The sequence below is a fragment of the Rhynchophorus ferrugineus genome, unplaced genomic scaffold, assembly GCF_030347505.1.
Source record: "Rhynchophorus ferrugineus isolate W39M unplaced genomic scaffold, kcgeb_rfMv2 rfM1, whole genome shotgun sequence".
In the NCBI taxonomy this organism is placed as follows: domain Eukaryota; kingdom Metazoa; phylum Arthropoda; class Insecta; order Coleoptera; family Curculionidae; genus Rhynchophorus; species Rhynchophorus ferrugineus.
In genome coordinates this window covers 84,996,613-85,023,102 of record NW_027472580.1, presented here as the reverse complement: position 1 = coordinate 85,023,102, position 26,490 = coordinate 84,996,613, and the positions used below count along the sequence as shown (strand labels likewise).

The 26,490-nt window shown below is 32.7% G+C and overlaps 2 non-coding genes across 2 annotated transcripts; both read right to left on the bottom strand.

Moving 5' to 3' along the window:
* Positions 1–7,307: 7,307 nt before the first annotated feature.
* Positions 7,308–7,409, bottom strand: LOC143189434 (U6 spliceosomal RNA). The gene has a single exon (XR_013003880.1). It is a non-coding gene; the product is annotated as a U6 spliceosomal RNA (small nuclear RNA).
* Positions 7,410–8,211: 802 nt separating this feature from the next.
* LOC143189437 (U6 spliceosomal RNA) lies at positions 8,212–8,315 on the bottom strand. Its single transcript, XR_013003881.1, has one exon. It is a non-coding gene; the product is annotated as a U6 spliceosomal RNA (small nuclear RNA).
* Positions 8,316–26,490: the final 18,175 nt, after the last annotated feature.

The window sequence follows — 26,490 nt, the reverse complement described above, 5'->3', positions numbered from 1 at the left end:
AGTGACCAACTTTAAAAAAATCATCCTAGAAGACATCCGGTCTTACCCAGCTTGGTTACTGGCGTGACTGGGATCATTTTCCTTGTCCCATTTTGCACTCTTTCCTAGGACACAATATAATCACAAACATAAATTTACGACCATGCCCCAGCATTTCGAACCCGCGACTATCGCGTAAAAACTAAAACGCTACTAAAACAGTAGGTGGACCGTCCTGTCGCCTTTACCACTGCGCCACCAATAATTGTGTATTGCCATTAGATATTCTATCATTGATGGCGTCAGGGCCCATAGTGCACCGCTAAAAACCCCAAAGAAGTTGTATATTTTTCTTCCTACGTAGAAAAATATTGCGAGAGGGACCTAGCCATTATAATTAGAATATCGGTAATTTATTCACAATAATAAGGTCATTTTAAAGTAAGTGTTTACTATTTAAGTTATATAGGGAGTAATTTAGAAGTAATAGTTGTTTTTAAAAGACGTCGTTTAGCGTAATGCTTATTATATAATTATACCATAAAAGTTTTCTGGTAACATTCAGTTTCGTACTAGAAATAAGTTAACAAAATCAATTAAAAAATTGTAATCACTATCAATTCCAGATCATGCAGAAATGGATAGGTGTTGCAATTCAATGGTGAAGAGAACTGTGATTCAAGACCTACGAAAGTTTCTTCATTAGAAAAACAATTTAGTAAGTTTCTTCAAAATAGCATAGCATAGGATGCTATATGTCGGCCATAATATCGTTATCAGATCTGACAAAAAAACACGAACATTTGTAAGATATATGTAGGTGATACGAAGTTTAATATTATAGCATTCAATAAACATATTATTGATGGTAATTAGTTATAGTAGATAATAATCAGAGATTATTCATTTATTGGTTAAAAAATTAAACATTAATGCATCCACATACACAATGCAGAACATCTCAATATTTCTAAACAGTATACCTGATATCTAGAAATATACTACAATCTCTAAAGCTAGCAGAGGCTTCAAATTAATTGCTGCTGCTCGGAGAATAATTTATTATTTCGACATAATATAAATACACCCTTGGCGTATTATCGGAAAGGGGGTAAATAGTTGAAAGGGTAAGTTTTCAATGAACCGCCAACACTGAATGTAGGAGATAGCAAGAGAAATAGAATGAACTTGCAATTTAAACTGTAGCTGCTTGTTTGCATTGTAAATATTGAAAGCATATGAATCATAGTCGTTAGGATAGATAACATAACGATAAGAGGTGAATGTTGTTGCATAATAATATTTGATTACGTTAAATATATTCAATAATAAGTTTCATAAATTACACGAAGTGCTGGGATAAATAAACAGCAATACCTGAAATTCTTGATGTTGCCCATTATTAATTTCTTCCACAGGGTTACTTCCTGTCAACAGGGAATAGTATTTCAGTGTTAATCATCACTTACGTTGAAATATTGGACAACATTTTTTCATTCAGCAATAGTTTTTTGCGAGGCTAGGTATTAAAAATTCAAATCGTATGGTTATTGGATCAAAGTACGACTTTGGATGTTAAAAATTGGGCTTAAAAAGTGGAAATCAAATTCAATAGTTGTTTTGAGGACTCGACGTTGAACGAAGAGCCCGTTTGGAATTTATTTTAAAATTTCTAGTAGATGCTCCTCATCCTCCTTATAATTCCTCAACAGGATAAGATTTAAAAAGTAGTGGTATTTAAGTACTAAGAAGAAGCGGTATAGAAATTTAAGGGTAATAGTTAACAGATGGGAAAACATATGCTACTTATAATCTTCTATAGTAAGAGAAATGAGATGAAAATTGGTTGGCTTGTGTGGTGGCTTTATCCTGATGGCTTTGATGTGAGATGGAGAATGTTGATTTAAATTTTATGCATTATCTTGAGATATTTTGAAACGTTTAATTGATTCTCTTCAATAAGTACTTTGATTTAATTCTATATATATATATATATCTAAAAAGTTTACATTATAGTATAGCTATAGTACTCACGCATTAAAGAAGAAAATGCTTAATAGTATTGTGTATTTGTGTTAATAAGAAGTGAGCTAGCTGGACTAATTAACTAATTCTTTCTTTGTTCGCCGTGTTTTCGATGGCTTTCATAGTGGACTGCCGTTGGAGCCCATTTATGAGTGCCCCGGTTGCTCACAACTGACGATTTCAACTAGGCTTTCTGGTGAATTAATGAAACACTTCCATTAATTACATTACAGTAATTAATGTGTTTATACTTATTACAAGTTAAGTGAACCAATGCGTTCTTTCATTTAACGAACTTCAAAGACTGATGAAACGAAAGAGAGTCTCGAGCATTTTTTTTTCTTATTTCAAATTGACCAGCTAGAACCAAATAGTCCTTTGGTGATGTCGCTAAGTTACGATTGGGATTGTCCTAGTTGGTTTAGCTACCGGGTATTGTGGATGAGTAGGGATTTTGTCAGATTGTTATCGTGTTTTAAGGCGCCTAGAGAGAACCTTATACTGAGCATATTCGTGAAACTTTTCATGAATGGGATGCTTCGTTCGAGTTGAGTGTTTACGTTGCTCATAAATCATGGGACATTGAGTAATGCGACACTTTTGGATTGAGACACTCCGAGTAGTACAAGTTGTCTCTTAGAGCACACCTGTGCTCCATAGAGGCAGACTGGACGAATTAACATTTGATATAGAGTCACTTTCTGGGGGATTGGGTGTTTGCATTTGCAGAGAAGTGGAGATAGTAGGCTGGACATTGCTTTTGTAAATAGCGTGCTGACCGTTGGAATTAGGCTGACCATTGGAAACTGCGGTCGAAGTGGAGACCGAAGTATGATAACTTCTGGAGCCAGGGGATAGGAACTTTTTCGATTTGGAGGCGATAAGCGCGGAACTCCTTCTTACGGTGGAAAGGAATAACCTGAGTTTTATTCATTGCAATTTGTGACATGTAATCGCCTGATTAAGTTGAACTTGAAGTCTGTCGCGGATGGCGTCGGGACTGTAACCGGTGGTAAAGAATGCTGTATCATCTGCATAAAATGCTTTGTGGAATGTTTGTGGGAAATCAGCCATATAAAGTTTGAACAGGACAGGGGCTATTGGAGCTTGCTGGACTACTGCGGAGATCTACATTCGAGAGGAGACTGCATCACCGTTCAGGGAGATTAGGTCATTCGGTAGACCTAGCTGGTTCGCCTTGAAGACTACATCGTTGTTCCATACTTGATCGAAAGCTTTAGAAGCATCTAGAAAGAGGGCTCCACCTTTGGCGACCTTTCCTTAGTGCCTGGTGAATGGTTGCTGCGATGCGGGCAGTTTGATGAAGACTTGAGTGTTGGGCAAGAAAACATATTTGTTCGTTCGGGTTTAAGTGGTGTACGTCTGTGACGCTGTTTCAAAGCGTGTAATATCGCTTTTTCGACAAGTTTCGAAAGTGATATAATCAGACTGATGGGCCTATAGTCAGATGGATTGGAATTGGCTTCAAATGCTTCAACCTCAAGATGGAGTTGATGATGTTGGCAAGCTCTAAAAGATACTTGCTGGAGAGGTTTTTCAGATGGTTTACTGTGATTCTATCTGGGCCTGGAGCTTTTTCATAATTTTCGTAATTTTAAAAATTACGCGTCCGTCCAGTTACGTGTTGATTTACGTACAACAGAAACGACGAATAATCTGTCTTATAAGGCTTGGAGCTGACAGCGTGTCGGCTAGGGCCATATTTTTTTTCATCGATCTGATTGATATTCCTGATTGCTTGATTTGGACCTAAAACATAAAATATTTCAGGCTTAGAAATTCTTCCTCGATATAAGTTTTAATTGTATCAAATTCCACGATTTCGGATGCCTCTGATTTTCTTAAAAAGAGAAGAAAATTTTTCGCTAAGCCAATATATAGAAGAAGTTAGCAGATACAAAGTAATTTTAATGGAAAACTAAAAGATAAAGAAAATATTCTGATAGTTATTCTATTATCTATATGGTATTTTGGGAGAATTATATTGTCAGTTATATTACGTTATTTCTTATTTAAGTTATGAGGTTAATATTTATATAATATTGACTACTGACGTTCAAGTTTGACGTCTTGTTGACGTCAACACGGATAAGCATTAAGACAAGTGATGAATTAAAGAGTTTAGATATGTAAGATAATATCTGATAAGTTTTAAATAATTTAAAAATATGATCTATAATTCAGCGAAAAACAATAAAGAGTCTGTTTCATACAAATTTAAAAAAAAACCTTAAATTTATAAGTCTTGTATATACAAAGCAGCTGAAGTCTGATGACGCTTCTATATCATTCCTAAATATATAATACCAAATTTGAAAACGTAAACAATTATTTCTGTTAACAGATTTGGTAGATGAGAGAATAATACGACTTTTGTCTTCAATTTGTTTACATTGATAACACTATTGATTTGATTTGATAAATATCTAAAAATGTTTAAAGAATTTAAGGAAACCTATTTATCTAAATGTATCTTTATAGTAGGAAACTACTAATGTGGGCGAGACATAAATATCCTGGTGTTCTCTGTGTGAAACATGATACTTCCCACTATAAGTTGTAAAAATCGACAACCTTCAGTGATAATCGTTCATCTCATATTTCAAGTATATATACTTCAATGTATCGTTCCATTTTATATCAAAATTTCATTTAATTTTACAATATTTTCGATTCTCCTGATTTAGCTCCGATCGATCTTTGTGATTCGATTGAGGAGGAAGGAATTTTGGAAATTGGGTTCAGTAATGGAATTGGATAGAATTGTATTGAACCAAAAACATTATGGCCTTATATTGTATCAGGTATTAGATATAGTACTCAGAAAAATTGGTCAATATATATTAGCATTTTTCCGACCTTTTTGCCATAACATATAGGTAGAAGTATGTTGGTTTGGCATAGTCTGATGGCAAGTCTGATCATCGTCCATTTTCGCACTTTCTCATCATTTCGAAAGCAAGCCCTGCTTCGTCTATTTGAACAAATGCTAATGGAAGGCGCTAATGTCGGGCTAATATCGGGTGTATACGTTGGATTCGGCACTCCATTCGAGCTGCTAGAGGTATATCTTTCACAACTCTTACAACATGTGGGTGAGCACTGTCATGAAGGATAGGTTATTCAATATATTTAGTTCACTTCAATAGACATCTGAAGTAACAGTTTAATTTGGTTTTACTGTTGACCATATATATATTTTGCTTCGGTATCGATGATAGCGTTTTTCTGTCTCAAAAAACAATGAAATTGCGATGATGGCAGGATTCTAAATGTCACTTTTAGTCACTTAATTTGTATGGTAGCCATATGCTCTCCCATCGCATATAATGTCTCTAGACAGTTGATTCATTGACTGATAATTGTCTCAAATTTCTTTGAGTATTTGAGGGATTTTGTCAAATAAGTCTTGCAATTTATTGTCCGACAGTTTAGATATGAGGAAGCAATATCACCATAAGTCTCTAAAACTGTTGAATAGGCGGTAGCAGCAGATTTCATCAAATCAAAAAGCGATTTTGAGCGTTCTATGATTGGTGTCTGTGAACTCAATAACACTATATGGAAATGTGTTATTTTATATAAGGTTATGTTGTTTAACAGTTCTTTACTTTATACTTCGCATTTTCACTAGTGGATATCGCTTATTAAAATACATAAAAAAAATAATATGTATCTCAGGAGGATTTGGTCGTATCGACCTTTTAGAAATGAGGAAGCTGCCAAGGATAAACATTGACTGTCAGTCAAGTTTATATAGTCATAGCCTTGTATATATTGAGTAGAATGGTCCCATGAGTTCCCCAGTGATATCCCGACAATGTTCGAAGCACGCCGATTTCCACTATTCCAGCCATACCTCTTCCTCCAAGGTAGTTTACGAATAATAGCCATTCTTTTTGATCATCATGTTTCTCTTGCTAATAATGCTGATTCGACGGCAGTTCCTGTAAAAGTAGAGGTTTTGAGGAAAAAGTTCAGTGTTCAAAGTTCGAAGTCCATTTTCCTCAGTTCAAACTAGCAATTCGTTTAGGTAGCGTTCTAGTATTTTTTTAACTGCACTTGTGAATTTATGGTTATAAGAGAAAGGGTGGGATTTATTCATGAACCCTAATTCAGTACGCTATTAACTTGTGTAAAAGCGCTCCATTCAATTTTTAGTGGACTTCAAACAAGGATGAGATTCTATGTTCGACTGTATATATATTTTATGAATGTTCACCGATTTCTCCGTCAATTGTTCACTGACTTTCATAATTGTATTTTTATTCGAAAGAAAACACTTCCGAGGAGATCCGATTAGACACAAATCATAATCTGATGGCGGAGTCCGGGGAAATCGAGGGGAAACCCTTAAATTTCAAAAGCATGTACAATGTTTTCACATATTTGTTTATATAAAATTATCAGATATTTTTGTATAATGTTATTACAGATTTGATATACCGCAAGAAACAACTACTTAACGATTACGAGTTAGAGGATATTTGTTTAAATATTATGGGGATGTACGGATAACTACCGGACCGCTACACCCTTCAAGGGTTTTTTAGGAGAGTTTAGTAAGGGTTTGCTTACCAAAGTCGTTCAGTACAAAAGCCAAACAGTTTGATTTTAAGCACTAACAATATGATATGCGACAATCAACAATATGAATCCGTAGAGGTATTGCAGGCAACTGCCTCTATGCTGTGGTTGCTAGAGCGTTCAGCTTACACTTGGAGATCGCGGGTTTGACTCCCGGCGGGGGCAATAACTTTTTGATCCAGTTCCAGGTTAGTAAAAAACGTTTGTCAAATCACCTTTAATCGTTCTTTATTTTCAATCATTGTTTGTTGATTCTCTATCTTTCCTCATACGGGCTGCAACTTTACTTGACCTACTCATCGTAATACTTAAAATAACTGTGCATATGACACAAAATTATATTATTATTTTTGTATTATTTGGGTCCGGTACCGATTTCAAACTTATCAGCTGGTAGTAGTTAAAATAATATTGTAAATAGATAAGTAGGTTTAGATAGCTATTAAGCTAAATTGTGTGTATATAGTAGAATATAAAATAGGTGTAGTAGATTTTTTTAGTTTTTAGCGTTCCTTAATTATTTTTTGAAGTTGGTCCAACCTTTGTTTTAATATGTTTGTTCAAATTTATGTTATACTTTAAACCTTCGGTCACTAAGAAGAGATCGTACGACCCTATACCTTTTCTACTAATATTCCATGTTGCTAGTATATCGGGTACTTTGGACATTTTAATTGAATCAAACGCTTTCTCCACTAAAATGTTAAGGCTTCACAATTTTGCGTGTCAACACTGTGCAGGTGCCATGCTAAACCTCTCTGTTGTTGTTTTAATATATGTACCGCCGATGAGAGTACCGTGTTATTTAAGATTTATTATTTTAACCCAGTACATATTGTATATTTTTGAATAAATTAATACATGGCGAATTTTTTTCTTTATCAATTAGTCTGAGATCTGATGGAACGTCTCCATCCGATGCCAAAATTCGCTAGACTCATGATTTTGTCGAATTAATTATTCGCAAATATTTTAACTTTACATGAAAAAAACAACACCACCCATTAATTCCGCCGGCTTCAAATCAATTAAAATTAAGCGCTGACAGCTTTCGTTCTTCCGAATCCGAACTTAATATACCAAGACAGAGATCACGGATTGAATTTTGCGTTTATGTCTAATCGTTCTTTATATTCACTCATTGTTTCTTTATTCTTATCTTTCCGCATACGGGCTGCAACTTTACTTGACCTACCCATCGTAATACTTAATAAAATAACTGTGCATATGACTCAAAATTATATTATTATTTTTGTATTATTTGGGTTCGGTACCGACTTCAAACTGATCAGCTAGTAGTAGCTAAAATAATATTGTAAATAGATAAGTAGGTTTAGGTAGGCATTAAGCTAAATTGTGTGTATATAGTGGAATATAAAATACGTGTAGTAGATTTTTTTAGTTTTTAGTGGGTTCCTTAATTATTTTTTGAAATTGGTTCAATCTTTGTTTTAATATATTTGTTCAAATATATTTTATACTTTAAACCTTCGGTCACTAAGAAGAGATCGTACGACCCTATACATTTTCTACTAATATTCCATGTTGCCAGTATATCGGGTACTTTGGACATCTTAATCGAATCAAACGCCTGCTCCATTAAAATGTTAAGGCTTCACAATTTTGCGTGTCAACACTGCGAAGGTGCCATGCTAAACTTCTTTCTGTTGTCGTTTTAATATATGTACCGCCGATAAGAGTACCGTGTTATTCAAGATTTATTATTTTAACCCAGTACATATTGTATATTTTTGAATAAATTAATATATGGCGAATTTTTTGCTTTATCAATTAGTATGAGGACTTTCCATCCGATGCCAAAATTCGCTAGACTCATTATTTTGCCGAATTAATTGTTCGCAAATATTTTAACTTTAACATGAAAAAAACAACACCACCCATTAATTCCGCCGGCTTCAAGTCAATTAAAATTAAGCGCTGACAGCTTTCGTTCTTCCGAATCCGGACTTAATATACCAAGACGGAGATCACGGATTGAATTTTGCGTTTATGTTTAATCAAACAAATTCCCGGGCGGGTCGAGTGTGGATCTCGCGTGTTGAGTTTGCGTTCGCGTCGAGACAATAAACGCTTCGAAATCGAGCCAAATATTAATTCACGGGGTCGGGGTAAAAAGATCAACAAGAGATCCGAGTCCTGGTAATGTGAGTAGACTAATTAAATTGGCATTTTAGCGGCGGAGGGTTAAATTCGGCCATCGATTTTCGTCTAATAAAAAATGCGAGCTCGAGACAAATAGAACAGATTTGTCGTATTTTTTAAAAAAGTCTCTTAATGTTTTTCGAAGAATAGTGAACACGAAAAACCGAATAATATTGATAAGACATTGCGGATGCTTTTAAAGTAACTGTTGATTTTTCCCAACTGAAATGCTTTTTATTTTTATGAGGGATGTCTTTTATATTTCGAGACTGAATTCTCTATCTTAAAGTTCAATGCTTTTTTCCATATCTTTACTCAAACTATGCCTATAGGGATATTATTAAGTATATTAAGAATCAATAAAAGATTTGTGGTGATTTTTTAAGAAAGTCTCCTAATGTTTTGGGATGAATAGTGAACATAAAAATCCGAATATTATGAATGGGACATTGCAGATGCATGTAAAGTAGCTTTCGAAACATCCTAATTGAAATCATCTGCTTCTCATTTTTACGAGGGATGTCTTTTATATTTCGGAACTAGCTTTTCTTTATTAAAGTTTAGTGTTTTGTTGTTATTTACTTAAGACGTGTCTATAGAGAAAGCCTTTTAATTAGCAATAGGAATTATCGACTGAACACAGTCGAAACAATGGACAGTCGCAAAACAGTCGACCTGGTTGATAGTCAATAAAGTAGTCGACTGCAAATAGTAATTATTACTTCAGTCCAATGTATGCTCCGACGGTTTTTCTTTTCGTGTTTACAGGTGAAGATTCACGAATTCCTTCTCTTATTAATTTTTTATAAAGGAAATTACGGATTATCGAAGTCTCTTTGAGAGCGAAGGAAGGAGATAATTGTTGTATTCTATTATGTTCAAAAGAACGGCTTCATTCTGAATGATGTAAAATTATTTATAGAGTTTATATAATTATTTTCATTGTAAAGAAAAATGGATTAATGACCCCTAAATATTTGTATCGTATTTTCTCGATCAATATTTATCAACTCTAACTAACTTACCCTATGCTCAATTAATTACCTTTCAGCACCCATCTTTTTAAATAAAATAATAATTTCTATATTCTTTCTATCGCTAATCCGGAATATTTCAAGATTACTATTCTTTGAAATTTCAATGAAAGAACTTTAACATTCAAAGGGCTTGAACAAACTTCCAGAGGCTTAGAAAATCGAAAAAGTCAATAAAGAAAGTTGACATAATATCTACAATATTAATTAACAATACATTTGTAACTAACTTCATGTTAGCAAGTCTTCACATTTTATTATGTGTCATTTCGTCCAAGTGTGAACAAAATATTTTTCAGTGCGTTGAGAATGTTTGAATATGAATATATAATCTATTAAAAGTTTTTTTGGTAATGCGTCGTGGATATTTGTGACGTCGAAACATTACGATGTTGCCGCATCAACTCTGAGTTTTAGTTCAGTTTGGCTTTGACATACAGGAAAATTCTAATCTAAATAAAATAATTGAACAAAAATTATATCAAATATAATTTATTTTTGCATTATAGTAAATATAATACATATATTATCAAATGACTTAACACTGCAATTAAGAACACAGGTATAATAGTTTTTGGGCTAGATTTGTTTTGTTTACATTGAACTCTTCCACATCACCTATAAGGTAGAGCTTCTAGATGCATTTTAATATAGAGTTATCCCCCTGGAGGCCTAATCTACCTAATTAACAATTGTATATCTGAGAAACGTATTTTACTTTCATTCGAGAGCATATTTCCTTTTTACTTCCAGTTCTTGCTTCCTTTCATGGTGTGTTTACTTGGCAAGTCATCTTGGTATCACTGTATCTTTATTTCTTCTACTACTATCTGTGTACACCATTCTTGATAAAATTAATCACTGAATTATGTTTAATGCATTTACCATATCTACAAAACACTTAGTATTTATTCTCTCCTCATATGTTCAAACCTAATGCTCATGTTTAATTTTGAACAATTATCTGTGCCCACAAATCTTTCACGCTTTACGATACCAGTTATACTCAATTAATTATGTGCACACCTTTAGTTGTTTCCACTCTCATCACTCTGTCTCAGGAATTTCCAGCATTGCACAGCATTATCACATATCCTGAAATTTTTCTTCAGTCACTTTTAGTTCACCACTCACTGTCCAATTCAATCACTAAACTGTTAATGTCTAATCTGTCCAAAACATCTTCAAGAGTCCACCATTTATCAATTACTTCGTTTGTATATCTTATCGAGTTTATCCAAACCTAAGGTATTATGGTTGACAATGCTTCCTTCCACATATCCAAACAGTTTTTGATGGAATATCCTTCTCGACCAGCAATATATCTGCAATTAACTATTAATAAATATAATGACCAACAAAACCCAATTGAATGCTAGTGTAACTATTACCTTTTTCCATCAATTTTTATTGTCTTTACTATTTTTTTACTGTCTTGCCAAGAGTGCCACAATGAATCATTTTAAAATATTCAAGTTTCTTATATTATTTTATGTCTTTAATTGAATTCTTTTTAGGGTAATGTCTGGAAGTTCCATTAAACCTCTCCGATGTTTATCTTTACACTATTTAAACCCTATGCCCTGTAAGAGTGTATGAAAGGATGTCTTAATCCTTCAAAAAGCTACATGTCCCTAATTATTTTATGTATACTTTCCAGAGAGACAATTTTTTCTAAAATAATTTGATTTCTTATACATTTCATATATTTGGTCTCGAATAGAGCCAATATCAAGTTGGTCAAGATTCGTCACCCACATTGTATGTAGACGGATTTTCTTACATGAATCTAACGTATTATTCTTCATTTTGTAAGCGATGTTATTCTCATTACCGACAGTAATATTTAGCACGGCAGCAACCCCCTAAAAAACATTTTCAATAAAATTGTAGGGACTTATATTATTATATAATATCATCAATAATTACCTCTTTAACGGAATTTACTGGCAAAAGGGGGCCTCCGTTATATCGTTCATTTTCGAAATAACCTATTAAAGCCGCAATGAATTTTTGACCCTGAATATTTATTGTTTTCGCCATTTTCAAACAAAGTAATATGTTATATTACGGAACGATTTAAAATTTATCAAAATAAAGGGTTAAAATAATATTTGCCGGTTTATAACCCATAATAATTATAACTAATACTTTGAATAATTTATACTTTAATTAATAATAATTTTATATTTAATTAATAATTAATATTTAATAGTTTATGTTTTATTTATTATACTACCGAAGAAAAAATAGATTTTCTAATTACTAATACGCTTCTTAGTATAGTAATTAGTAACTATTATTAGCTTTATGTAACGGAAAGCGAATATTACGAAAACACATTTCTATTAAATTTTGTTTTTGTGTTTTAGATGAATGATTTTCGTCTTAAAGAAAATGGTAAATATTCAAAATAATAATAAATATAGCGGTTTGATGTAGAGAACGTCAATTGAGCTCATCAGCTCAATCTATTTTACATGACTGATTCTGAATTTGATATGACAAAACTACATGACATACATTATAACTAATTATTCACCATCACTTTTGGACACGAAACACAACACCGAAATTTGGAAGGAAAACTCTGATCCAAAAATGTTCAAATTGCAAATTCTTTGAAACAAAATTGTCTAAAAATTCACAATTTCATTCAAAATGTGAATTTCAAATTAACGAAATAAATGTTTTTTAATTTAACTGAAAGGGTAGCCTATTATTGTATTATACGATTGCTATATGATATACCCACCTTCTTTTAATTTTAAAGGACAATTAAAAAATTGTTAAGAAATAAGGTGTACCAATGAATATATTTTTGAATTATTAGTGAAACGAACTTTATAGAATCTTTAACTTGTAATAATGCAGTTTTATTCAAAGTAAAATAAAGTCTTAAAACGTAGGAATACTTAAATTCATACGGAATTCATTAGGTTTTGCAAAACAAAACATGTATTACGTCATGGTCCCACTCATTCAAATTGGGTCCTAGTTTTACTTAATTTGGTTAGCAACATTTCAAGCGCCACCTTTCGACAATCTCCAGAAATGACACTTCCTAATTGATCTGTTTTGAAATAGTAGGTGTCTCTATACTGATAAGACCGGCGATATCGATTTTATAGTGCCATCTGTTAGTATGAAATAAAATCTTATATATATTTTTGTAAATTTAAACATTTTACCTTGAATAATTATCAATAGGGCGGCGCTAAAGTATGTAACATGTAGGAATGTTCCTCAGGTCGGTAATTACCTCAATCAATAATTACCTCTTTAACGGAATTTTCTGGCAAAAGGGGGCCTCCGTTATCTCGTTCATTTTCGAAATAACCTATTAAAGCCGCAATGAATTTTTGACCCTGAATATTTATTCTTTTCGGCATATTGAAACAAAGTAATATGATATATTACGGAACGATTTAAAATTTATCAAAATAAAGAGTTAAAATAATACTTGCCGGTTTATAACCTATAATAATTATAACTAATATTTTGAATAATTTATATTTTAATTAATAATAATTTAATATTTAATTAATAATTAATATTTAATAATTTATATTTTCAGGTCGGTCGGTCGGAATGAATGGCTGTCGATACGATTGGTTGTCCGAACACTCACTACTATTTTTGGAAGGAACATGCACGAGAACTAAAAACACTTGTTGAGTCAAACTTGTTTATTTTAACTTATAATTGATACATGTGGTCGACGGGTGAATGGACAGGATATTAGGTTAGATAGAGGCAATACGGTAGCGCTGTGGAAGTGGTACTGTTACAAGGGAGTAAAAAAAAAAAGAGAGTGAGACATCGTCGTGGTGGTCTTTTATTGCCGGGAACCGCATGGTACCAATCCACCGGCGTCGCCAACCTTTGAACTTGCTGTAGGTGAATGCATGGTGGCCCAAAGGGTCGTAGCGGTCGCTATATCACATCCCTCCTAGGGGAGCTGCCGTGGAACGTACCTCTATGTGGTGCAGGTTCCGGAGTGCACCCGCAATTACGCAATGAATCGCCTAGGGACTGCTTATGAAATGGGGATCCCATCCTGAGCTACGAATTTTACCGGATCAGTTGCCATCGAATTTGTAGCAGGACGTCATTGGTCTTAGGGCGTTTTTATTTGTTTGATGGTACCTATACGTATGGTACCTTACATGTCCCGTTTCGTGAAGCAAGGGTGTTCATGTGTTGATATTATGCATGATAGGCTTCTGTGGTTTTGTCCATCAGGCTAGTCTCGTGGGATAACGTTAGCCATGTGATGTTGATGGGTTCCATTCCTCATGCTACTCTTCCATGCACGTGTCAAGCACCTGTCGAGTGGCTTATGTTGAGCTGGCTTGACTGTTAGGCACTTCGATCACGTCGGGGTCACTAATAGTAGGCACTTTGATCACGTCGGGGTCACCAATTGTAGGAATGTTCGTCGGTCGGTCTGAATGTGTGGCTGTCGATGCGATTGCTTGTCCGAACACTCACCACCATTTGTGGAAGGAATTTGCACGAGAACTAAAAACACTGGTTGAAGAAATACTTGTTTATTTCGATTTAAACTCATACATGTAATCGATGGGAGAAATGACAGGATATTAGGTTAGGTAAAGGAAGTGTGTTAGCGCTGTGGAAGTACAAGGGGGTAGAGAAAAGAAAAGAGAGAGACGTCGTCGTGGTGGTCTTACCGGTGGTGGTATAGCCGGAAACCGCGTGGTACCAATCCACCGGCGTTGCCGACTTTTGAACTTGGTGTAAGTGAATGCGTGGTTGCCTAAAGGGCCCTACCGGTCACTACAAACACAATCGAATTGCAATATATTATATTTATTTGCAATATATTTTACTAAAAGTAAATAAAAGAGTAAGAAAATATCTGTTTTATAATTGTCAAAAAGTTATATCAATTATTTTAATGTAATACATTTTAATAATAATATCATTTTAACTTAACTTAAACGCAATAAGCTGAGACGGTACTTGCGTCGGAATTTTTTTTAATAAGAAAAGTTTAATTTCTATTTGAAAACTTAGTTTGGTATTTAAAGCCTTCTATGTATTCATGGGTGTTTCCACTCTAAATGTAATTTTAGATTCATAAGATTAAAAGAGACAACAAGCCCAAAGAACTGCTTGATAGGATAGAAAAGAATATCGAAATTCCATTGTTTTTTTACACTAGGTTGCCAGGGTTTGCCATTTTCTAATTCGATTTTAATAATTGTGCATTTATGTGTCATTTCACCACCATGAATGACCCTTAGGCCATACCGCTATGGTTCTGCATTGAAACCAAACTACCAGGAATGATATGAACCCAAAAATATTCGGTTTTGAAGCAAGTTCGTGCTCAGAAATCCATCAACCATGTGTGAACGTCAACATTTTGTCATGGAAAAGAATTGTTGTTTGTGGATTATCTCTTAATTGGTAAAATAATAAACTTATTCCGTCATTTAAAAAACCCAGGTTTATAGAAGTAGAAAGTAATTTTTCATTACTTCTTAAACGATCATGGCTAATCAGATAATTGAAAGTATGAATTGTTTCAAACATCCAGTTTATTCGCCAGATTTAGTCTCCTCCAACCACTGATTCTCAAAATTCAACCTTTTTTTTAATATTATTTTTACTAAATAAATAAAGGCCTCTTCAAGGCTTCCGGAAAACACAGTGATATATTCATATACTGGATAATAGTTGGAATAGGTATGCTGGAGTTAAGTGAGATTTTATTGAAAAATAAAGTAAGTTTTAGAACTACAATTGTACTTTTTCATTTATATTTCCGGAAATATGATTCAATTCCATGAACTGAGTTACCAACCTAATATATGAAGTAAAATTAAACTGGCTGACGTATTAGTCAACTCCACGAACATAGTGAACAATATAACTGTAAACTTGATTCCCATTCTGGTTGAACCAGTGATCATTCAGTTAAGTTAGTTGGTCACAAAGTCACGCATTTAGTCACAAAGGTGAATCGACCAATCTTTGCTGCGCATCAGGAAAACCTTCACTACCTTTATTGAATGTAGCACCAGATCATTTAAAACGGTATTAGCTAGAGGGACGTCTCATTTCGACGTCTTATTTTTACGTGAAATTCATAAATTCAATTCTTGCTTCCAAATAACATCATTTGGAACACTAAAAACATCCAGCAGATGGAGTCAAGGGAAATTGTAATAGGTTTGACAGGTTTTGTAAAATCGCAACCCGTGTCTTTAGTTATTCATCGCCGTTTTCAATAGACTACAAAACGACAACTCCTACAGTATCATAGAAAATACCGTATGGAGATCACATAGGAAGATATAACTTACCAACTGTTAATGAAATTGTAATTGTTATAGCTGGCGAGCTATTTAAACGTTGAAATAAAGGTATATAACACATATTCAACAATAACTACTGATATTTTGGAAAGGATAAAACGGATATCTCCTATTAAACAAACAAATCCAGCGACAGGTATAGCATATATATTTTTATACAAGTAATTTATTTTTATCTTAGTTATCTTTTTATTGCTCAGGCAAATACATTAACAAGAAAGTTAGCGCGATGAACTTCTATGCCGCCAGCTATTTCTTCGATACATTGTTGATATGCATGATAAAATATTTTTAACAAATGAAATTTAATCGACTTCAAACAATAAATAAAGAACTCACTAAAAAGTAAAAAATAATCAAACTTACATAATAATCGTTGTGATAACTAAATAAAAATTAACAAAAACACTATTTAACCTATCTACTACAGGCATTTTATATTCTACTATATAAACACAATTTTGCTTAATACCCACTTAAACCTATTTATTTACAATATTATTTTAACTACTACCAACTGGTCACTGAAGTCCCGCAACAAAGACTAGCAACAAATTAGATTTGTTTAGTTCCTAATTTAATTTAGTGTATATATTACAAAATTATATTATTATCTTTATATTTCTTGGGCTCGGCACTGGCTTAAATCTAGGTACATGTCTTTGAAATTCGAGGGTTTTCCTCGACTTTCCCCCTTTCTCCACAACAGATCCTGATTTGGTTACAATGACCACTTCGGAAGGGCCCTCTTTTGAATAACAAGACAATTTTGAAAATCGGTCCGTAATAGATGGAGAAATCGACATACATTAAAAAATATATACGACCGAATATAAAAACCCCCTCTTTTTTGAGGAGTTCTGGAGACTACATACATTTGCTTTATGCTATCATCAGTATCGTAGAAGGAGTCAGTAATATCGACATCGGTTCCGCATATATACTTCCATCAACACATACTAGTAGTCCGCATCATATACAATAATGCATTCAGGACGTCATGATTGTTCTGCCAGCATACGGTTCATCTGTTCATCATACTTACGTGCAATCCAAACTGGGAAAATATTAAAATTTTATTATTGCCAGGTCAGACATTCAATACATTTAAAAATATAAAATAAAATCGTGAACAAATTTGATTACACATTACTAGGTATATTAGTCAAAGTAAATCTGTGCACGTGCAGTTCATATACAATCAGACAGTACAAGCACCTATAACATTAAAAAATACTATCATTCCATATAATAACAACCCTAAATATCTCGTAATGAATCTTGATGCATAACTTCGCTGGAAGGAACATATAGAAAAGAAAAGAACTGAAAAATGTACTTGCTAACTGGAAGAAAATCACAATTATCAGTACATAATAAATTGCTATTATATAAGCAAATACTGAAACCTATATGGACATACGGAGTTCAGTTATTGGGATGTTCTGCAAAGGGTAACATAAATAAAATTTAAAAAATTCAGAGCAAAGTCCTGAGAGGTATTGTGGGCGCACCCAAATACTATAGAAGTGATTGCCTACATCGAGACCTTCAGATATAGATAGAAATCAAGAGAATTGCAAGGGGAGATGAGGAAAGACTCCATTCTCATGAGAATATTGAAGTATTACAGCTTTTAGATGCCACCAGAACAGGACACTGACTCAAAAGAATCAAACCATCTTAGATATAATAATTAAATAATTAAATATATATTAATGATAACAATTAAATAATAAAAAAATTACTCTGTATGAAAAATGACGTTTCAACAGAAAAACGCCTGTTGGATCTACTAGTGTCTATATATTAGTCGGCTTAGCGAATATTTTGTCTCCTTTTTTGAAGAAAATGATAGCACCTTGAAATATCGCATAGTTTAAGCTTATATGGAGGAAGAATTTTTAGGCCTAAAATATTTGTGCAATATGCCCTAGAAATAAACAAATTCCAATAAAACGAAATAAGCCAAAATCAAGCAACCAGGAATAGTCGTCAGATCGGTGACACATATAATATATAAACTCAGATCAGATAACAAAAGTTGTTCTTTTTTAAGAAATTGATATGGTTCTGGAGGCATATTATTATATTAGAGGTAAATGCAAAATTTTTCTATAAATTTTATTGATATTGCCTTGTGTTCAATTTCAGATTTGCAGGTAATAAATATATTAATTTTGCATCGAGAGCTGAAATGATTGTTTGATTTCTCATTTGCTGGTTAGTTCTTAGTCCTCATATGGGAAACCTAGCAAAGTAGAAAGCAGTTGATTAACGAAAGCTTTAGAAGTGAGATGGTGAGATTGTACAATATTACATAAAATGATAGCTTGACATAAATAAATTTACTGACAGGAAAAATAAGACAGCTACTGTATTAAAGTAAATAGATATTAAAGTAAATAAATATTAAAGTAAAGTAAATAAATGAGTAAAGTTAAATAGGTAAATAGGTAAATGGCGTCTTTCATCAAATAAGCCTGGTTTTTTATTCAATTTATTGTTTTTTAATATGTATTTTAGGTGCAGAATAAGAATAAAAGATAAAAATGATATTAATATCAAAATGAAGTAATGAAAATATATAGAAAAAGTTTAACTACGTAATTTGCCTAGATAGAGCACGTGGGACAAATAAAAGAAATTATGAATTTTCAGTAATTTGGTAATATTTTAAACAGATGATAAATATGACATTAATAATATGACATATATGACAATGTATTCTTTAAACCTTATCAAATATTAAAATTATTTACTTTATAGAGCTGTTTTAAAAAGACTAATAGTTAGTTCATTTAATGATTATAAATACATTACTTTAATATAATTTCTATATTATAAAAAATAAAGTTACTGTTGCACTGCACCTACTGTTACCATAGTCGCGGGTTCAAATCCTGCTGGGCCATGGTCGTAAATTAATGTTTGTGTTTGTTTAATTGTTGTGATTGTCCCAAGCAAGAGTGCAAAATCCGACAAGGATAATGATACCAGTCATGCCAATACCTAGGCTGGGTAAGACCGGATGTCTTCTGGGATGATTTCTAAGGTGGTCACTCGCCAGTCGGTAGGCTTAATGCTGAGAACCGTGGTTCGGAGCCCACGATAAATTGTAGGTCCAGTCCAGATAAACCGCTAGTTGGTAAAAGGATACTTTAAAAAATATAAAAAAGTTATATATACTTATATTTAATGCTCTGAAGTTGCAGTACTGAAGATAATTTTACTCATGATATTTTTGTTATAATATTCAGTGATTTAGTTATTTAAACCTATACCTTACCATTATCTTGTTGATTACTAAAACTTAATGGAAATCAAATTTAGCTAAATACCATTTAATAAAGGTTAGTAAGTGTTAGTACTTCAGAGAGTTTATATGTATTTTAATATACAAACATTCGTTAGTGTAATTAATGTTATATATCAAATATATTTCCTTTCATCTTATATTAAAAATATTGTCAAAACAAGTTTTAATAATATTTATGTATTTTTTTAAGTCACTACGGGGCGATTACTAGTAATAATAAAAGCTTAATTTTCGATGGTAATACAGAGAACATAAATATACCATTTGTACAGTACTCCCTCCATCATTGTAAATTGAGATATAGTAACCCCTATCACCAAAGAATGGGTAAAACATAACGACCATTCAAATCTGGACCGTATGAAATACAAACCGATTTTTGTTGATAACAAACGATCGCGATATTCTTGAAATCGAACAATAACTGTTATAATACTGTCACCCTTGCCCCTCCTGAATTTCCCCAACCGGCAATTATTTCTAATTTCCCGCGAACTAATATCGTCGAAATCATTAAACACCGACGAACCATTCTTCGAATATGTGACAGGCGAGAGCCCGTCCACCGATCCCCGACTCTCCCCGACCTCCTTTGCCATACCCCCCATCTGTTTCACCAACCTGGTAAAATATGGGACGACGTTGATATGAACCCCCCGCGGATGGACCGCCCGTTGGAAGATGATAAAGTTTCCTCCCCGCTAATCCGAACCTATGTAGCTGGAAACTTTTTCGCCGGTTTAATGCGGAACGTGTTTGAACTTGTTGTTCTTCGTTGGCACCGTGATGGGGCGAGTTGGTTTGCGCGAGGGCGGCTGACGTGCTAATTACGCTGGAGAAGGTGGCGCTAATTGACTGTTAGCTGCGATCAGATGTGTTTGGTGTCAGTCTAAACGGTTGCAGGTATTAGGATGCGGTTTATTATAGTTGAAATGAGATTGAGCGGTGAACCGCTGGCTCGGGGGAGGGGAACGGAAGGGGACCGCGTGCTGTTAAACACCTTGATGTAAAACCCTGTCACTTTTATACGGTGTGATAACCGTTCTAATATCCAATCAACCTCTTCGGTTTCTCTTTCTCTACTTACTTTTTTTAAAAATATTAATTAAATAATTATTAGATATATGCCAAGAGTCTAATTCTGGAGAATCCCTGCATGCGCGCAATAGCTTGAGTTTGTAATGTGGTCACTTGTTGAACATTATAGGTATATTTGAAGAATATAATATAAATAGAATTAATTGTCTTGAATTCATAAGTTCATCTAATATCATATATATTTCTGTTGAGAGCCAAGTTCAAATGTTTTGGTATATTTTGCCTTCCTAAAAACTTTCATATTAAAAAAAAGGAGAAAATAAAACAACATGTAAGTATTTTTCAATATATAAACACCACAATAAAAAAAGTTATAGTTCTTTTAATTTGTTCGTATACTTAAAGACTATAATTTACTTTCTGGAATTCTTAAATTAACCTAATATCTTACTTAAAATTCAAGTTCAAATTTGACTAAGTTTACTGTCTATTATTTTAAGCTTATGTATTATGTCTAAGTTATTGAACCTTTTGAAAATATATTTAATTTTAAAATAAAACGAGAAAATAAAACAACATGTTAAGTAACAAATATAATTTATTTATCAATATATAAGTATACAGTACTAAAAAATACCTTGGGGGGTTTCTCTCAATTAATTCACTAGAAGCAATTCAAATCAATATGCATTAAGCCTGCTTGTAGCATGAAAAGGCTGTATTTGTTACATCATTTACCCAAGCTTCAACACTCGTAGCGCCCTTTGCATGTTCTGTACCTATGGAATTCGATAGGTTTGCTTGCTGAATATTATATAAATGTTTGTGAGTCAATAAATCTAGTATTTTCAAATTGCCACTACTTAAATTAGCTCTTGTTTCATCCAATGGACCATTCATTTAAATTTTTGCAGCTAGTTTAGCTGCAATCATATTTTTATCTGATTTTAATAACATTCAGCTCTCATTCTTTGATACATCTTATGAATCTCCCATTGATTTCGCTCAATTTAATGGAAATATTTTTCCAAAATAGAAACCCACAATCTTGAAAATCTCCAACCGAGCCAAATTTCAATGTTTATTGTTCAATTTTATTGCTGCGTATTGACTATCTGATTATATATATCATAATGGATTATAATTATTACAATGAACATGGTCGAGCAGGATATACAATGTAGAACTGTTTGGAATTGCGGAAAGATTGTTCAAGAACATTAGTTAGAATACAGAACATTGTCTACAGTAACACCATCGTTAACTGTTGCTTGGATTTTATGAGGAGAAAATGGATAAGAATTCTTTTATAAATAATATGTCAAAAACATTAGGGTGTAAAAAAGTACACAGGTACTAACAGAAGAAAATAAGGAGAACTATACTAATACAAAATGACTTAATAAGGAAAGGTGAGGTGGAAACACAGGAACCAAGAAAACAAGAACTAAAGGCAAAAACAAAAGGGAATGTGGGTAATTGCTCAGAATATATATCAGCACTTAATTAAAATTTGTGTATAGAGAAAGAATATTAAATTATTTTGCAGACGTGTTAAATGTATTAGGGAGAATGCAGTGATTAAATCTTTCTCAAGAAATATTTATACAGGTGGTAATAGAAAAAAATTAAAGAGAAACACAGCGATATCAAAATGACATTACAGGGAAATACCGTACCGAAAAAAATAAGAACTAAATTTAACGGTAAATACGCAAAAATCTTCAATGAAAGTAAAATAAAATACATTATTTGTATATAAATTTGTCAATTAGGTGGATTAGACCTCCAGGGTATACCAATACATAAAAATCGCCTAGAACTTTACCTCATGGGTGATGTGGAAAAAAGTTCAGTATCAACATCACTCAAACAACCAATGTTAACCTACAAACTATTGCTTTATAATTAATTGTAGTTTCAGGGTTTTGAGAAAATATGCATTAGATGTACTATGATGTTAAAATAAATTATATTATTATTTACAATTTGAACAGTCCCAAACATAAATGCGACCATACCTCAGCAGGATTTGAACTCGTGATTGTCGCAACAGTAGGAGTACCGTCCTGTCGCTCTCACCACTACATCAACCAAGGCGATCAAAATAAGCATAAACAACAGACATAATTGCTTGTTCCACCGTTCTAATAAGTCGCTTTTTCTCTCTGTAATATAAAATGGTTCTAAATAAAGTAAATATTTTTATTTAAAAGCAAAACATTTCATAACTTGCGGAGTCGATGGGATTTTCTTGCAATAACACAATATCGTATAACACACATCATAAAGCTGTTCACTCTTGTTCTCTCTTGAATTTGGATTGGTAATCGCTGCGCAATTACTCAAACCATTTCTTGGTAACTGAAGCTGCAAGGTCACCCATAATGTATTGAAATTATTCACAGCGCCTTAGAATTATTAAATTGTTACAAGTAGGAAACATCCATGGCTTGGAAAACACCTTCAGTTTGTGGATTCTGCAGTGGCCCAATCCCATACTTCTGGGTATAAGCCGGATAAATATTGCTGTGAATTATCATACTTTTTTGGAACTTAAACAGAAGCTTTCAGTTTAGGATGAACTAACACTAAAGGCCGATTTCAGTAGCTCACTTACCTTGCCCGAGACATATTCAAATTTGCAATCAAACTTGGTACATTTTTCAAGCAATATATCCATATAGAGCATACCAGATAAATTTGAGTAACAGCAATGCCATTCAGAAAATCACCAAAAATTCAGACATCAAATAATCAATTTAAAGTACTCAATTTACCCAGATTGCGCAGTATATGGCTTTTTAAAAATAATTAACTTTAGTTAATTATGAATGTAAGCTTTTGTGAAGATATAGGTCACATTGATGAAAATATTATTCACAATGTAAATCCAAAATATGTTGAAATGGTTACAATGATTGAAAAATGCAAAATTTTGAATGATCACAGATTTCTTCATCATGACAAGAGCTCTGGTTTACGTTCTTCTTTCAGAGCTTTTATGCCACAATGCTTTCTTGCATAGTATTGGTTATTTAAACAGACTTTTCGACAACAATGAATATATATTATTCCGCAACTCTTTTGTCTAATTTAGCTTAGTGAACTCTCTCTCAATAGCGAGAGACGAAAAGAATTTAGGAAAATATATATTTACTTTGGGTTTTAGTTCAACGGTTTTGCAATTTTTTGATTACATTAGTTTTTTAAGTTAATTAAGTTTAAACATTACCTTTTTTATAATTCTTTTGTTAGTCAATAATAATTTTAAAAATTATATATTGTATTAAACATTTTATATTTCTAAGTGGTAATATTTACGACAAAAAATTGCTTTAGTTATAACAATTCATAAAAATAACAAATTAAATAATACTCGTACAAGGATAAAAAGGAAACAAAAGGGAACAAAAAAGTTCCTTTCTAGTCAATAATACTGAATGAACATCTCGAAGTCATCCATTGGCTCTGTCACAACTTAGGTTACATTATGGGACACCTGATATCCGGGGTCAATATATTTGAAACACCATTAGATTTGCACAAAATAGGTAACAGAACTGCTATATTTATGTTGTTACAAGAATATTCTTTAGTTTAAAATATGATTTATTTATATGCATATTATTTACAGTCTATTTACTGATTTACTCGGATTTTCTTTCCCACGTTTTGTATTTTAATGATTGAAATTACTAGATATACCTGCTTGATTCACTTATATCTTGCTTTTGACATATAACCATATCGACCAAATCGTTTTTAATTACATCTCCATCTATAGAAATAAAGAGAACCGAAAAAGTCATACTTTTTCCTGGAGTCAACTTTCTTGTTTACTCACAAAGACAAATACTGGTAAATTAATAAAAATCGCTCTTCTTTTTCCTCAGATGACGATACCAAAGTCAACAAGGGAATATTTTAAATTGAAATCGACCAAACCGAAATAAACGAGATGGGCCCCAGACCTAAAAAAAAGCCATTGTGGATGCGAATACCGCAAAAAATTATACCTAATAAAATATTCAAGTTCTTTTTATAGGTAATCAATTAACTCAATCTCATAAATGAGCAAATATAATGTAACTTATATAGTGTTGTTAATTTTCTCATATATGTTATATTTTATTTTGAATTTTTATGTTTTGCTAACTCTTTCAAAGTCCTTTCTAAAAATAGATTTTGCGGTCACCTAAAATGTACTTTTTATTGTCATTTACCTTTGTAAAATTTATTGGCTATAAGATAAGATATTTACAAAAATAAATAGTAATCAATAGGAAGGACTGTTTGGTTTCTCTGGACAGTTTATTTAGAATAAAGATATCATATATTCATTGATTGGTGATGAATCAACAATTCCAACAAATATATGGTATACATTTTGTGATATAATTAATTTCCTTTTCAATGTCTATGTTGTAGTTGATGTCATGTAGTTATTTCTTCTGTTCTTCTGGTATTCTGTTTCTTGTTATATTTCTCTCAATATGGCTGATTATGATTTCATATGTAATGGAGGTTATCGTCGTAATTCGATAATTCTGTTCATTCTGTTAATTCTGTTTATTGATTAATTGTTATGGAAATACTGACGCCATAATGTAGTTAAGTGTTGTTAAAACCTAATGAAAACAATTACAAACAAAAACAATAGGTTGACAATATTGAATTTAATATGAGACCAATCTGCAAGAAGTTTTGCTTGTCCTGTCCAGCTGGAGGAACCAGCGGGCTGGCTTGGTTGATTGCTTTTAAATTTCATAACATATAGTTTTAATAAAATGCGGCTTTTGTCAGTATAAAATATATTTTGAAACTGTATTTAGCTTATAAGTGAATGAATTCCGGTAGAAAATAGTTGGTCAATATATTTATACCAAATTGTTTAAATTGTTATGAAGATAGAAAAATAACTAATTAAGGGACTAACTAATAACTAATAAGGTTTTATGTGCGACATTCATATTTCAAATAAAGCATTACCAAACATTCTCTATAAAGATCCACTTTTTCCAACTTTAGAAATAAATATTGATTTTTTTTACTACTATTGAATTGAGGGTTATCAATATATTTTAGAGCTGTATATAGTTCAATAACGGATTTGTGCACGAATAAAAATTTTTGGTGAAATATATCTTAGTTTCATACAGCATTTCATTGTATAGAGTCTGTCCCAGTAATGACAGAAAATGAATTCCAAGGCTTATTGGACCAAATCCAAATCCAATCTCAAGCTGTTAAATAAATTTCAGACGGCTTAGCAGTTAATAAGTCTCCTTTTCCAGACGTTTACATGCAATGGGAAATATTCTAAAGGAGAAAAAACTTTTGCTATAAGAATTAACTGAATATTTTATTGAAAATATTGTCCATCGATCGCTGCTTCGTGTACTTCTTGATATATCTTAAGAGATTGTCTACCTTTTCCTTGATATCGTCATAAGAAGTATAGCGCTGTTTAGATAGGTTACGACTCATATGTCGGAAGAAACAAAAATCAGAAGGAGCAAGTTCTGAAGAAGAATACGACGGCTAGGTTAGCACTTATCATTTTAATGTTTCCAAGTATGTTTTCACAGGTTTTGCAACATGTGGTCGGGCGTTTTTATGCTGAAGACTAACATTGTTGTATTCCGGTAATTTTTCGCGCAATCTTCGGCTCAAACGCATTACTTGTAATCGATAGCGATCCCTTTTGATGGTTTCATTAGGTTTTAGCAACTCATAGTATACCACTCTATGCTGATCCTACCAAATATAGAGCATTAACATGGAGTCATGGCTTTGCTGTTGTTGTTGATGAAAGACCAGATAATCCCCATGGTATGTTTCGTTCTAAATTACTGTTATTTTCTTTCTAGTATCCTTCTAGTAATTCGATGTTACTGTGGCTGGTTGTGCCCCATACCTGGATGCCATAAATCCATAAAAACTTCAGTATAGCCTTATAGATGGCCCTTTTACT